The 12,035-nt window shown below is 40.6% G+C and overlaps 1 long non-coding RNA gene across 1 annotated transcript in view; it reads right to left on the bottom strand.

Annotated features, from left to right (window-relative positions):
* LOC110221053 (uncharacterized) overlaps positions 1-12,035 on the bottom strand; it is a 30,796-nt gene that overhangs the window by 7,658 nt on the left and 11,103 nt on the right. Inside the window, exons 2-3 of the long non-coding RNA XR_002328020.2 lie at positions 4,445-4,613; positions 3,483-3,522 (exon numbers count right to left, since the gene is read on the bottom strand). This is a non-coding gene — a long non-coding RNA (uncharacterized LOC110221053). The remainder of the gene's footprint in view (positions 1-3,482; positions 3,523-4,444; positions 4,614-12,035) is intronic.

Raw genomic sequence — 12,035 nt, forward strand, 5'->3', positions numbered from 1 at the left:
AATTCACTCTTAAGATCACTGAATTTACCATTAAAATTTTATTCAAATAATTTATCAACCTAAAGATTGGCTGGCTGGATGTTAGGGGTCTAAAGCCAAGAAGAGTACTAATGATAATATTTCTAAATCTAACCCCTATGTCCCTGGATCCTGACTTTGGGGTACTGCAATATTATGTCGTGCACAGGAACAGGTAGTGAAGACAGGATGAAAGAAATGTGGTAGACAAGAATGGAGAAGAAAAGGAAGGAGCCAGAGGGATTGGAGTGAGTAGATATATTAGAGAAAGCCCACATATCTATCGGCCCACATTCCTTAATAGAACCAATCATAATTCCTCAGCCCCATGATGCTTCCAACCCTATAACCAATTGTATTATTTCCTCACCTACCCTGTTCTATTCTTTGTTCTATGTTTATAAAAAGGACCTGTGTCTCTATTTTGGAACTGAGGCATCCATTGGCCTACTTTATTAACAGGTTCATGCCCTGCTAATAAACTTATGTTTCTTGGAGAAAATATGCCTCAGTCTGTGTTTGGAGAAAAGGTGCCTCTGTCTACCTTTGTTAGAGTTTTATTTGTAACATATGCAATGAGGAAAAATGAAGATAAGAAAGGAAATGCCTTTTTCAAGAAGTTTATAATAATGGAGATAAAAAATGTGTAATCAATAATATAAATTAGAACATGTCAGTTACATAAAAGAGGTAGCTCAAGGGAAGGAAAGGTCCTTTCTTGCCAGAAGAGTGTATGCGATAAAATAATGATAGTATTGTGTTTTGAGGTTGAAAAAGCATACTACAAGGCTTTTATGGAAGACACAGAATTTTAGTGGTCCTTGAGGGATGGGTAAGATTTCAACAGAAAGAAACCGGGAAACTTCTCACAGTTATGGGTAGGAGATATATTCTTAACCAAACAAGAAATGGAGGCAATTACAAAAGATAGACTAGATAACTAATTCCGTGAAACTGAAAATCATTTGCACAGACAAAATTAATGCAGTGAGGTAGCGCAAGTGAGAAAGCACTGGGCATGAAGTCAGCAAGATTTCCAGATTCAAATGCAGATTCATACACTAGCTGTGTGACCTTGGGCAAGTCACTTAGCTTCTGTCTCACTTTCCTCAACTGTAAAATAGAGATAATAATAGCACCTGCATGGCAAGGTTATTATGAGGATCAAATGAGATAATGTTTGTAAAGTGCTTAGCAGTGCCTGGCATATAATAGGTGCTGTATAAATGCTAGCTGTTATTATTACTGAAGTGGCAGAGAAGGACAGTTCATTCACCAAAAACATATATAAGGGGGAGTGAGGGACATTAACAACCCGAGTTATGGACACCAGCAGGATACAGAGTCAAGGCTCATGGCCGTGATATAGTAGAGTATGTGGCAGGCGGTCATGTCACAATTATAATTCATTGCCACCAGAGGAAACTCTTCCACATATCAAACAGAAATAAAAAGTAATTGTTTGACCCTCTCAACATAGAGAATGCTCTAGGTCTGTATCTGGATGCTCACCGGCTTCTTGGGGGCTCTGGTGGAATGTGGACAGTTAATGTAAGTGAAGGAGAGCGAGGCTAAGAAGGACCCAGGGGTGTGGAGATCCGAGTTGATTATCTCAGCTTCTGTGGGCCGAGGATTCTCGGCGCTCTATCTCCATCCCTAATCTCTCTCTAGTGCTTAGCCCCTGCACCACCAACTGCCCGTTTAGACATTTTGGACTGAATGCCCTGTGGGCATCTCAAACTCAATTATATTCAAACCATAACATGAACTTCCCCCCCCCCCAAGCTTCCCTTCCCAACTTCCCATGATCCCTCCAATTACCTAGACTAGAAAGCCTGGCGTTGTACTTGACTCCTTAATTCTCACTCATTCAACACATGTTGCCAAATTTTGTCATGTTTACCTTCACATCGTCTCTTTCATATGCATCCCCCACTCTCTGCTCACACAGCTATCATCCTAGTTCATGCCTTCATTACTTTTTGCCTGAAATATTAATATCTCTGCTTCAAGCCTCTCCTCCTCTAATCCATCTTCCACTAAGCAGCTAAAGTGATTTTCCAGAATCTGCCTATGTCATTTCTCTACTCAATAAACTTCAATTGTTCCCTTTACCTTCAGGATCAAATATAAAGTCCTCTGGTATTTAAAGCTCTTCACAACCTGGCCCTTTCTTTCCTTTCCAATATCCTCACACTTTATTCCCCTTCACACATTCTGCATTCAAGCTACACTGGCCTGGCTGTTCCTTGTAGGACATTCTGTCTGCTGTCTCTGTATCTTTACATTGGCTTTCCCCCTTGCCTGTAGTTCTTCACCTCTTCCTCCTAGTTTCCTAGTTTCCCTCCTAGTTTTCCTTCAACATAGCTCAAATCCTACGTTCTACAAGAGGCCTTTCCGTGTCCCTCCACCCAAAGTTCTAAGGCTTTCCTCTCTCGATTAGTTTTTGTCTATTCTGCATATAACTTGAATGCACCTAGTTATTTACATGTTGTACCCTAACTTGAATGAGTTCCTTGAGGGCATAGATAGCTGGGGGGGGGGGGGACACGACAGTGTTTTGCCTTTCTATCCTCAGCACTTTAACATATTGCCTGGCACAAAGTAAGCATTTAATAAACGCTTTTTGACTAATTGTCCCTTCCTTCTCCCCTTCCTTCTTCCCTTCCTTCTTTCCTTCCTTCCTTCTTTCCTTGCTTCCTTTCTTCCTTCTTTTTTTCCTTCCACTAGTATTTATGTACTTAACATCCACTATGTGCTGCATATGGTTGTGTAAACATAAAAATTATACAAGTCTAGCATTTTGTAATTCTAAGATTGTTGTCTATTCAAGCATTCTAGATTTGAGAATTCTACTTGAGTTAATTGATTCTATAAAGATAAGATCATATGATTTTTGAATATTATTCTAAGATTTTAAGTTCTTAGAATTTCAGAATTCGTGGGGCAGCTAGGTGGCACAGTAGACAGAGGGCTGGCCCTGGAATCCGGAGGACCTGAGTTCAAATCTGGCCTCAGACACTTGACACTAGCTGTGTGACCCTAGGCAAGTCACTTAACCCCAATTGCCTCACAAAAAAAAAGTATTTCAAAATTCAAGGATTTTATTCAGTCACTCTGAGGTTGTCCTACAGACAGTAAAGGTCATACACAGCTGGATAGGGGAAGCTATGTGGTATTCTGTGAATATTGTTATTGTTCAGTCATTTTTCAATCATGTCTGACTCTTTGTGACCTCCTTTGTGGTTTTCTTGGCCAAAGTACTGGAGTGGTTTGCCATTTCTTCTCCAGTTCATTTTACAGTTGAGGAAACTGTGGCAAACAGAATTTAGTGACTTGCTTAGGGTCACACCATTAATATATTCTATGGGGGCAGCTAGGTGGCACAGTGGATAGAGCACTGGCCTTGAAGTCAGGAGGACTCGAGTTCAAATCCTGCCTCAGACTAAACACTTGACACTTACCAGCTGTGTGATCCTGGGCAAGTCACCTAACCCCAATTGCCTAAAAAGAAAAAAAAGAAACTTTAAAAATATATATTCTATGAATAGAGTATTACAAAATATGATCCCCTTTAACAAATAAAACCTCTAAATAATTATTCTTATTTCATGAGCTAAATTATATTGAAGATCATTTTAGTTTCTAATACTTCCCAGAAATTATGAAATCAGCTGAAGTGAATAGTTGTATGTGTCAGGAATAGGAAATGGGAGACTGTGGTCTCCCTGCCTACTGATGCCCTACTCAAAAGCATTGTATTTAGAGTTGGTGGGCCAGGGTTCTACTTGCCTTCCCTAAACTTAGCATTTCTTCCTTCCTTCTTTCCTTCCTTCCTTCCTTCCTTCCTTCCTTCCTTCCTTCCTTCCTTCCTTCCTTCCTTTCTTCCTTCTTTTTTTCCTTCCACTAGTATTTATGTACTTAACATCCACTATGTGCTGCATATGGTTGGGTAAACATAAAAATTATACAAGTCTAGCATTTTATAATTCTAAGATTGTTGTCTATTCAAGGATTCTAGATTTGAGAATTCTACTTGAGTTAATTGATTCTATAAAGATAAGATCATATGATTTTTGAATATTTCTTTGCCTAGGCTATCCTCTGGGCCTGGACTGAATTTTTTCCTCACCTGCACCTCTTAGTATCCCCTATTTCCTTCAAAGATAATTCATATTGCACCTTCTATGGAAAGCCTTTCTTGATCCCCCAAATTAGTGTTTGCTCCCTCTTCAAATAGTGATGTATGTATTTATTTAGATGCTGTCTCTATGTAGAATTTGAGGTCTGTGAGGACAAGGAATGTTCTGTCTCTGGTAGCCTAGTGATTCACATTATGGTTCCTGCTTAACAAATACTTCTTGGATAGTATTGGATTGAATTGGTCTCTTTACCTCCAGTCCCGGATCTTTTTTTTCCTACTCACCTGTTCTTTTATCATAGGCCTCAGTTAATTTAGGTGCTGATCAGTGCTGGAAGAGGATGTTGAGCATATCCCATCATTATCATTGAAAGTGTTTAAACTGAGGCAAAATAGCTATCAAAGCTTCTGTTGAGGAATTTCCTTTATAGCACAGGATCTTGTCTTTCCAGTTCTGAGATTGGGAGAGAAGAGTAGTAGAAGGAATCAAAATCATGCAGTCTTATTCCAAGCCATGGATAGACTTAGCAAAAGGAGGCCAGTAGAAGAGAAGAACCAATTTATGGGGCAATCAGTGGACAATGGCTGTAGAATCCTTTTTTTTTTTAATTTTTTTTAAAGCAGTTGGGGTTAAATGACTTGCCCAGGGTCACACAGCTAGTAAGTGTCAAGTGTTTGGTCTGAGGCTGAATTTGAACTCAGGTCCTTCTGACTGCAGGGCCAGTGCTCTATCCACTGCACCACTTAGCTGCCCCTAGAATCCTTGAATCTTATGATTGGAGTAGAGACCTTATAGGCTTGCCCTTTATCCTTGTCTATCCTCTGTCCCAGCCTTACACATTTGGCCTGAGTGAGGCTCCAGACCCTTTTCCAAGAGCCTACTTTCTTGCCTCTGATCCTTGCATAATTCTCTATCTGTCTCTCTGTCTCTCTCCTGCTTCCTTGGCAGCCAAGTCCCATAGAAACTTGTTAATGACAAACAGTAATTACCCAGTTTCCCCTTTTGGGAATCTGCTGTGATATGCTTCCTACGCAGTGCTAACACTTCTGACTGTCCTTTGGGACTCAGAAAGACTCCTCCAGAAAGCCTTCCCTAGTCACTATGTTTGTTGTTCAGTCATTTTCAGTTGTGTCCAACTATTCAGGACCCCAGTTGGGGTTTTCTTAATGAAGATACTCAAGTGGTTTGCCATTTCTTTCTCCAGCTCATTTTACAGATGAAGAAACTGAGGCAAATAGGGCTAAGTACTTGCCCAAGGTCACAGAGCTATTAAATGTCTGAGCCAGTCACTCTATCCACTGAGCCAGCAAAAGAAAGGGAAAAGGCCTAAATTCCCCAGACCTTCCCCTACCCCAAGCCTTTCTCTGCCCATGGGGCTTGGCTTTGGACTTTACATTTCCTCTACTACTCACCTCCTTTTATTTTTTTTTTCTCAGAAAATAGAGATTGGGGGCAGCTAGGTGGCACAGTGGATAGAGCTCCGGCCTTGGAGTCAGGAGGAGGACCTGAGTTCAAATCTGGCCTCAGACACATGATACTCACTAGCTGTGTGACCCTGGTAAGTCACTTTACCCTGATTGACTTGGGGGGAAAAAAAAGAAAGAAAATGGAGATTGCCTAGGCTCAGGAAGCTACCTAGGAGTGATCTAGCCTAATCCAGATAGAGATAAACTCTTTGTTTTAGCCCAGAGGCAATTTTGCCCACCATACATAGTTATACTTTACAAAGTTATAGGGTTTAAAAAAGCATAGATTACTAATTTGTTTAAAATCACAAATGCTCACAGCTCCTAAACCTAATCACTGATTCTTAGGCTAGGGTAAGGATAATACCTGTGAAATTCTGTGTGTTCAAGTACCCACTCCCCTCTCTTTTTGGTGGAGCAAATTGTGATTTCCATAGTAATTATAGATAGCATGGCCAGCTGTTATACCCTAGTAAAACCTTCTCTGCAGATATGATAAACCAGGTTCAGGGTAATAGACAGGCTTCAAATCCTTTGGGGAATTAGGGGGATGTCTACCCCAAACACGTGAAGATTTCCCTTGGAATGGGCAGGTGAGAACAGTTTGTTCCAGTGGCCATGAATGAGCTGAATGAGGTCTGGCATCAAAGATTCCAAGGTCATCCACTGCATCCTAGACCACCACCAGTGCCTTGACTTTTGCTTTACTGCTGGACTTCAATGACTCTGGAAGAGAGAGGGAGGCTGATGACTTTGTGCAACTCTGCTTCATTTAAATCCAGTTCTTGTACAAGTGAACACATCTTCCAGTGATATCATTGGTCCCCTTCTAAAAGGAAGACCTAACAACAACAAGGAAAAATGGATTCACCATCACTACATGTAAACACTACATCATCATTTGTTATGTGAAGTCCCACAGGAAAAAGCAGAACCCAGGGAATCAGGAGACCTGAGTTTTAGTTATGTCTCTGCCACTAACTAATTTTGCCATCAACTTGGTCAAATCTTTTACTTTTCTTGGGCCTCCATTTCCTTATCTGTAAAATAAAAGGTTTGGAGCCGGGATGCTCTGCTGTGGAGAGCAAGCGGCCGGGGACAGTTGACTGCCGCCACCATATCTGCCGCTCCCCTTGCCCTGGAACCACTCCAAATCTGCAGTTGTGCTAGGCACTTGGGCTTCCTTGGGATTCCCAACAGGTACTGTACCAGAGCCCTCAGCAGCAGCAGCAGGACTTTTAGGAAGAATGGACAGATCAAGGTTCTGGAGAAAACACTCCAAAAAGCAACATGAAGATGCAATTCCCAGCCAGAAAGGCTCCTCTCACTTTGATGGAGGTTCCTCAGAGCCCCCATATCCTCATCCCCCAATGTTGCCACCCCCTACAAATTGCTGGCATGAGTGGCTGCCACAACTGAGTGTAGATCGAGTTTGCCGAGGAGATCCCACGGCACTGTCTGGACAGTGGGGCCAAAGCATTGGCTGCAGTGGACAGAAACATCCAAGATGAGAGCATCAAGACCTTTATCAAGATGGAGATCAGGTTCCAAATGAAAAAGAAAGACTGAGTGAGGTACTTCTCTCCGCCTGGCAGCTGTCTCTCAGAGAGCTACAACCACCTCTGGTGATTTTTGTGCCTCCTTTTCCCAGGGGCCTTCATATAAAAAGTGAATAATAACAGGATGAGTATTTATTGACTTTGCCTGGAAATAAATGCCCCCACCTCTCCACCTCCTAACATGTCACCTGGAAGCGTGTGCCCTCTGCTGACTGTGTGTTTGTTTCTTTTTGAAGGATCATTCTTCCAACATCTCAAGCTGCCTTGCAACTTTTTAGTCTGACTGTAGTTCTTCATTCTCAAATAAATTATAAAGTATATGGCCTCATATAAAAATGTATAGCTACGATCTCTTCCAGGGAGCTTATAGACTAAAACTAATGCACTAATTAATACACACACCTCTGTAGGTTACTGAGATAAGATAAAACAAACCATGTACAATAAAGTGCTGTTAAAAAGCATTACATCGCTAAGAATTGGAAATAAAGGGATACCCATCAATTGGGGAATGGCTAAACAAGATGTGGCATATGATTGTAATGAAATGTTATTGTGCCACAAGAAGTGACAAGTGGGATGATTTCAGAAAAACCTGGAAAGACATGAACTGATGCATAGTGAAGTGAACAGAATTAAACGTTGTACACAGCAACAGCGATATTGTTTGATGAAGGATTGTGAATGACTTAACTATTCTCAGCAATACAATGATCCAAGACAATCCCAAAGGACTAATGATGCAGCATGCTATCCACCTCCAGAGAAGGAACTGATATTGATTAAATACAGACTAAAGCATGCTGTTTTTCACTTTCTTTCATTTTTTAATTTTCTTCAAATCTTCTTGTACAAAATGACTAATATGAAAATTTTTTCCATAATTGTACATGTATAATCTATATCTGATTGCTTACAGGGAAGGGTGGGAGGGAGGAATAGAATTTGGAACTCAAAACTTTAAATAAAAATGTTTTTAAAATTGGAGGAGAAATAAAAGGTTTGAACTAGACTGCAGTCATAATACCTTCTAGCTCTAAAAATCTCATTAGTATCTGATGGAATTAGCTCTATGTGACTTGAGGGAAAAGTGTTTACATAAATGTATAATGGTGAGAAAGGAAGTGTGAAATCTTAAAATTTGAGTTCTTCTTTCTTTTCTTCCCTTTAAGGCTTCTATCCCACTAAGTGAATATATAGCCTGAGCAGTCTCATTTTGTTTCTTGTAACATAGTTAATACTTTTTTTAAAAAAAATCTAGCTTGAAATACTTTTCTTCTAATAAAAAATAAGATTTTTGAGCTTATTTCTTTTAATCAATAGAAATCTCATCTTATATGATGCTTAAGAATTTGGAGAGGGAGCTAGATGGTTCAGTGGATAGAATGCTAAGCATAGAGTCAGGAAGACCTGAGTTTAAATCCAGCCTCAGACACTTACTAGCTGTGAGACCCTGGACAAGTCACATAACCTCTATTTGCCTATTTGTTGTCATCCAGTCATTTTTCAGTCATGTCCAACTCTTCATGACCTCATTTGGGGTTTTCTTAGCAAAGATACTCCAGTCGTTTGCCATTTCATTCTTTGGCTCATTTTACAGTTGAGGAAACTGAAGCAAACTAAGTTAAGTGATTTGCCCAGGATCACACAGATAGTAAGTGTTTAAGACCAGATTTGAACTCAGGAAGATGAGTCTTCTTGACTCCAGGGCCCAGTACTCTATCCACTGCACTGCTATGGTCCATAGAGTCATGAAAAGTTCTTGGCAAAGATATTGGAGTGGTTTGCCATTTCCTTCTCCAGTGGATTAAACCAAATTGAAGTTAAGTGACTTGCCCAGGCTCACACAGCTAGTCAGTATCTGAGGCCAGATTTAAACTCAGGTCTTCCTGACCCCAGACCCAGCATTCTATCCAAGAAGTCATCTAGCTGCTCTCCCACCACTTTCACTCTCTAATAAAAATTTAAAAATCAAGAACTACTCCATCTTTATCTAAGGAAAATCAGATTTGAAATACCAATGGAAGAATAAAAAATAGTTTTTTTTAAAATGAAACAAGAAACAGACAAAAATTATAGCCTTACCCTAGCAGACATAAAAGGAACAGGGAAAAGGGAAAGAAATGATTCACTAGCCACTTGGATTTCCCTTGGGAAAGACCAATCCCAACACCCTTCATTAGGATGTCCTTTCAATAAGTGGAATAGTGAACAAAGGCTTTCAGCCACTCAGTGCTTATCTCAGTCCCCGTTCAAAGGACACTCCGTCATAACTGCTCCATCATTGCAACTACTTCTCCAAATTCCAACTTCCTGGACCAACATAACCCCTCCCAGTCCAGATCAAACTGAATGATAGATGCCACCTTTTCCTAGGCTAAGAAGACTATACTTTGAAATAGTGAACTACAGATTCCAAGATCCTTAGCCAAGGCTCAGACCCTGAACTCACCTGTGGGAGAGCTAGTCCAAATCTTGGTTACATGTGTTTTATTGTTATTTGTCCTTTATTTCCAAAGAGGACCAATGACATCATGGGGTGATGTCTTGACTTGTGAGTGAATTGTATTTAAGTGAGGCAAAATTGCACAAAGTCATGAAGTCATAAAAATCCAGTGGCAAGACAAAAGTCAAGACCATTAGCAATGGTCCAGGATGCAGCAGATGACCTTGGCATCTATGATGCCTGACTAAGCTCTAAGTACTTCACAGTGCCTCTCTTAGCCACTTTCATGGCTATTGGAACAAATTGCTCTCGCTCACCCATTCCCTTCAGGAAGTCTTCACATGCTTAGGATAGACTACTCCCTTAACTCACTGAGGATTTGAGGTCTGTGGGTTTCCCTCAATTTGGTTTAGCCTGTCCTAGATGGCTTGCCACAGTGTGGCTGCTGTGCATGCTATAGTTTCTTGGAGCCATAGATGAGAGTCGTGCCAGGTAGACACCAAAAATGGATGAGTGGTAGAATGAGAACAGGGCTCAGCAAGCCCTCACACTAGAGATACTAGTCCACCTTGAGCACCCTACACACCATTGGATTAATCTGAACAAGTTGGGCCTCTTCCCTCAGATAAAGGAGGCAGGATGAGCAGACTGAAAGGCTCTGGGAAACAAATTTTTCTAGTACATATGTGTATCCTTATCTAGCTTCCTTATGATTTGGTATATTCCAAACAGCCTAAGTGCGTTTGTAAAGGACAGTAGCACCCTTTGTTTATTCCTGACCACAAAGCTGTTTAAGCCCCCATATTCAAGTCCATCTGTAGTGCTGGCACAACTGATGGATTCCTGGTTGGGACTCTTTTGTTTTATGGCATTTCCCAGTTCGGGGCCAAAGTGTAAGATTCGGGAGTCTGTTGATTGATAGTTACCCCATCACACTTGAAAGGAGTCACCCTTATTAAGTGAGAATGTTTCTTGATCAAACCAATAAACCGAGCATCACAAGGTGCAATAGGAAGTCTGCTCCCATTGAATGGGGAACTTGATCATGTCCTGAAAGGCTTGTATGAAAGTGGGAGAGAGTTCAGAACCAGAGAGATTTCAGGGATCTGGAAGCAAGAAGGAAAGAGTAAGGAGAGTTAGAAAGAACCAGCAACTCAGAGGCAACTAAGGAAAGAACATAGAGAAAGAAGGATTAAATTGTGGAAGATAAGGGAAATGCTGAGGGCTGTTGGCTCAGTAGGCATTTCAGAGCAGAAGACTAGGACTGAAGCATGAATGGTACCCTCCTCCTTCTCAAGGATGGAGGGGAGTCCCAAGAAAAGGTCTGTTCTTTCCTCAACTTCATCTCTCAGTACCTGTCTAGCAACATACACTATAACACACTTAGTTGCTTCTATTTACTCAAATGTTTCCAGTAATCTAAATTTTGCACAAACCCCAAAGAAGCCAGGGGTTAAGGACAGGTAGATAAAAGAGTATGCTGGCTCCAGCTCATATTGGCTAGCAAAAGCCATTTGCTAAACCTAGGAAGTCAGCAAATGCTACATATAGATAAGGGCTTGATTTATTTTTCATTATTCTCTAGACTTAATAAAATGATGGAAAAATGTTAATAGTGCAGATTAATGTTAGAAGGGTGTTGTGCCTTTTTGGAGAGCTGGTTGTTCAATGTTTACCAATACATATAATACATGGATAGATATAAATATTTTGTTGTTTGGTTATTCAGTCAAGTCTAACTCTTTGTGACCTCAAGAACCATAGCAATTCCACACCCTTCTATCCTCCACTATCTTCCGAATTCTGTCCAAGCTCATGTTCATTCCTTCCATGACACTACCCATCCATCTCATTCTTTGCTTTCCCCTTCTCCTTTTGCCTTCAATCTTTCCCAGCATCAAGGTCTTTTCCAATCAGTCCTGTCCTCTCATTATTTGTCTAAAGTATTTAAGCTTCAGCTTCAGTATTTGTCTTTCCAAAGAACAGTCCAAATTAATTTTCTTAAGTATTGACTATTTTGATCTCTTGCAGTCCAGGGAACTCTCAAAAGTTTTCTCCAGCACTACAATTCGAAAACATTGATTCTGTGACACTCAGCTTTCCTTATAGTCCACCTCTAACAGTCATACATTACTACTGGAAAAACCATAGCTTTAACTATACAAATCTTTGTCAGCAAGGTGATGTCTCTGCTTTTTAGTACGCTGTCCATTTTTGCCATAGCTTTCCTTCCAAGAAGTAAGCATCTTTCAATTTCATGGCTTCAGTCTCCATCTGCAGTGATCTTTGAGCCCAAGAATATAAAATCTGACACTCCTTCCATTTCTTCTCCCTCTATTTGCCCAGAAGTGATGGGACCAGTTGTCATGATCTTAGCTTTTTTAATGTTAAGCTTCAAACTAGC

This window comes from Phascolarctos cinereus, unplaced genomic scaffold (assembly GCF_003287225.1).
Source record: "Phascolarctos cinereus isolate Bilbo 61053 unplaced genomic scaffold, phaCin_HiC Scaffold_9;HRSCAF=440, whole genome shotgun sequence".
NCBI lineage: Eukaryota > Metazoa > Chordata > Mammalia > Diprotodontia > Phascolarctidae > Phascolarctos > Phascolarctos cinereus.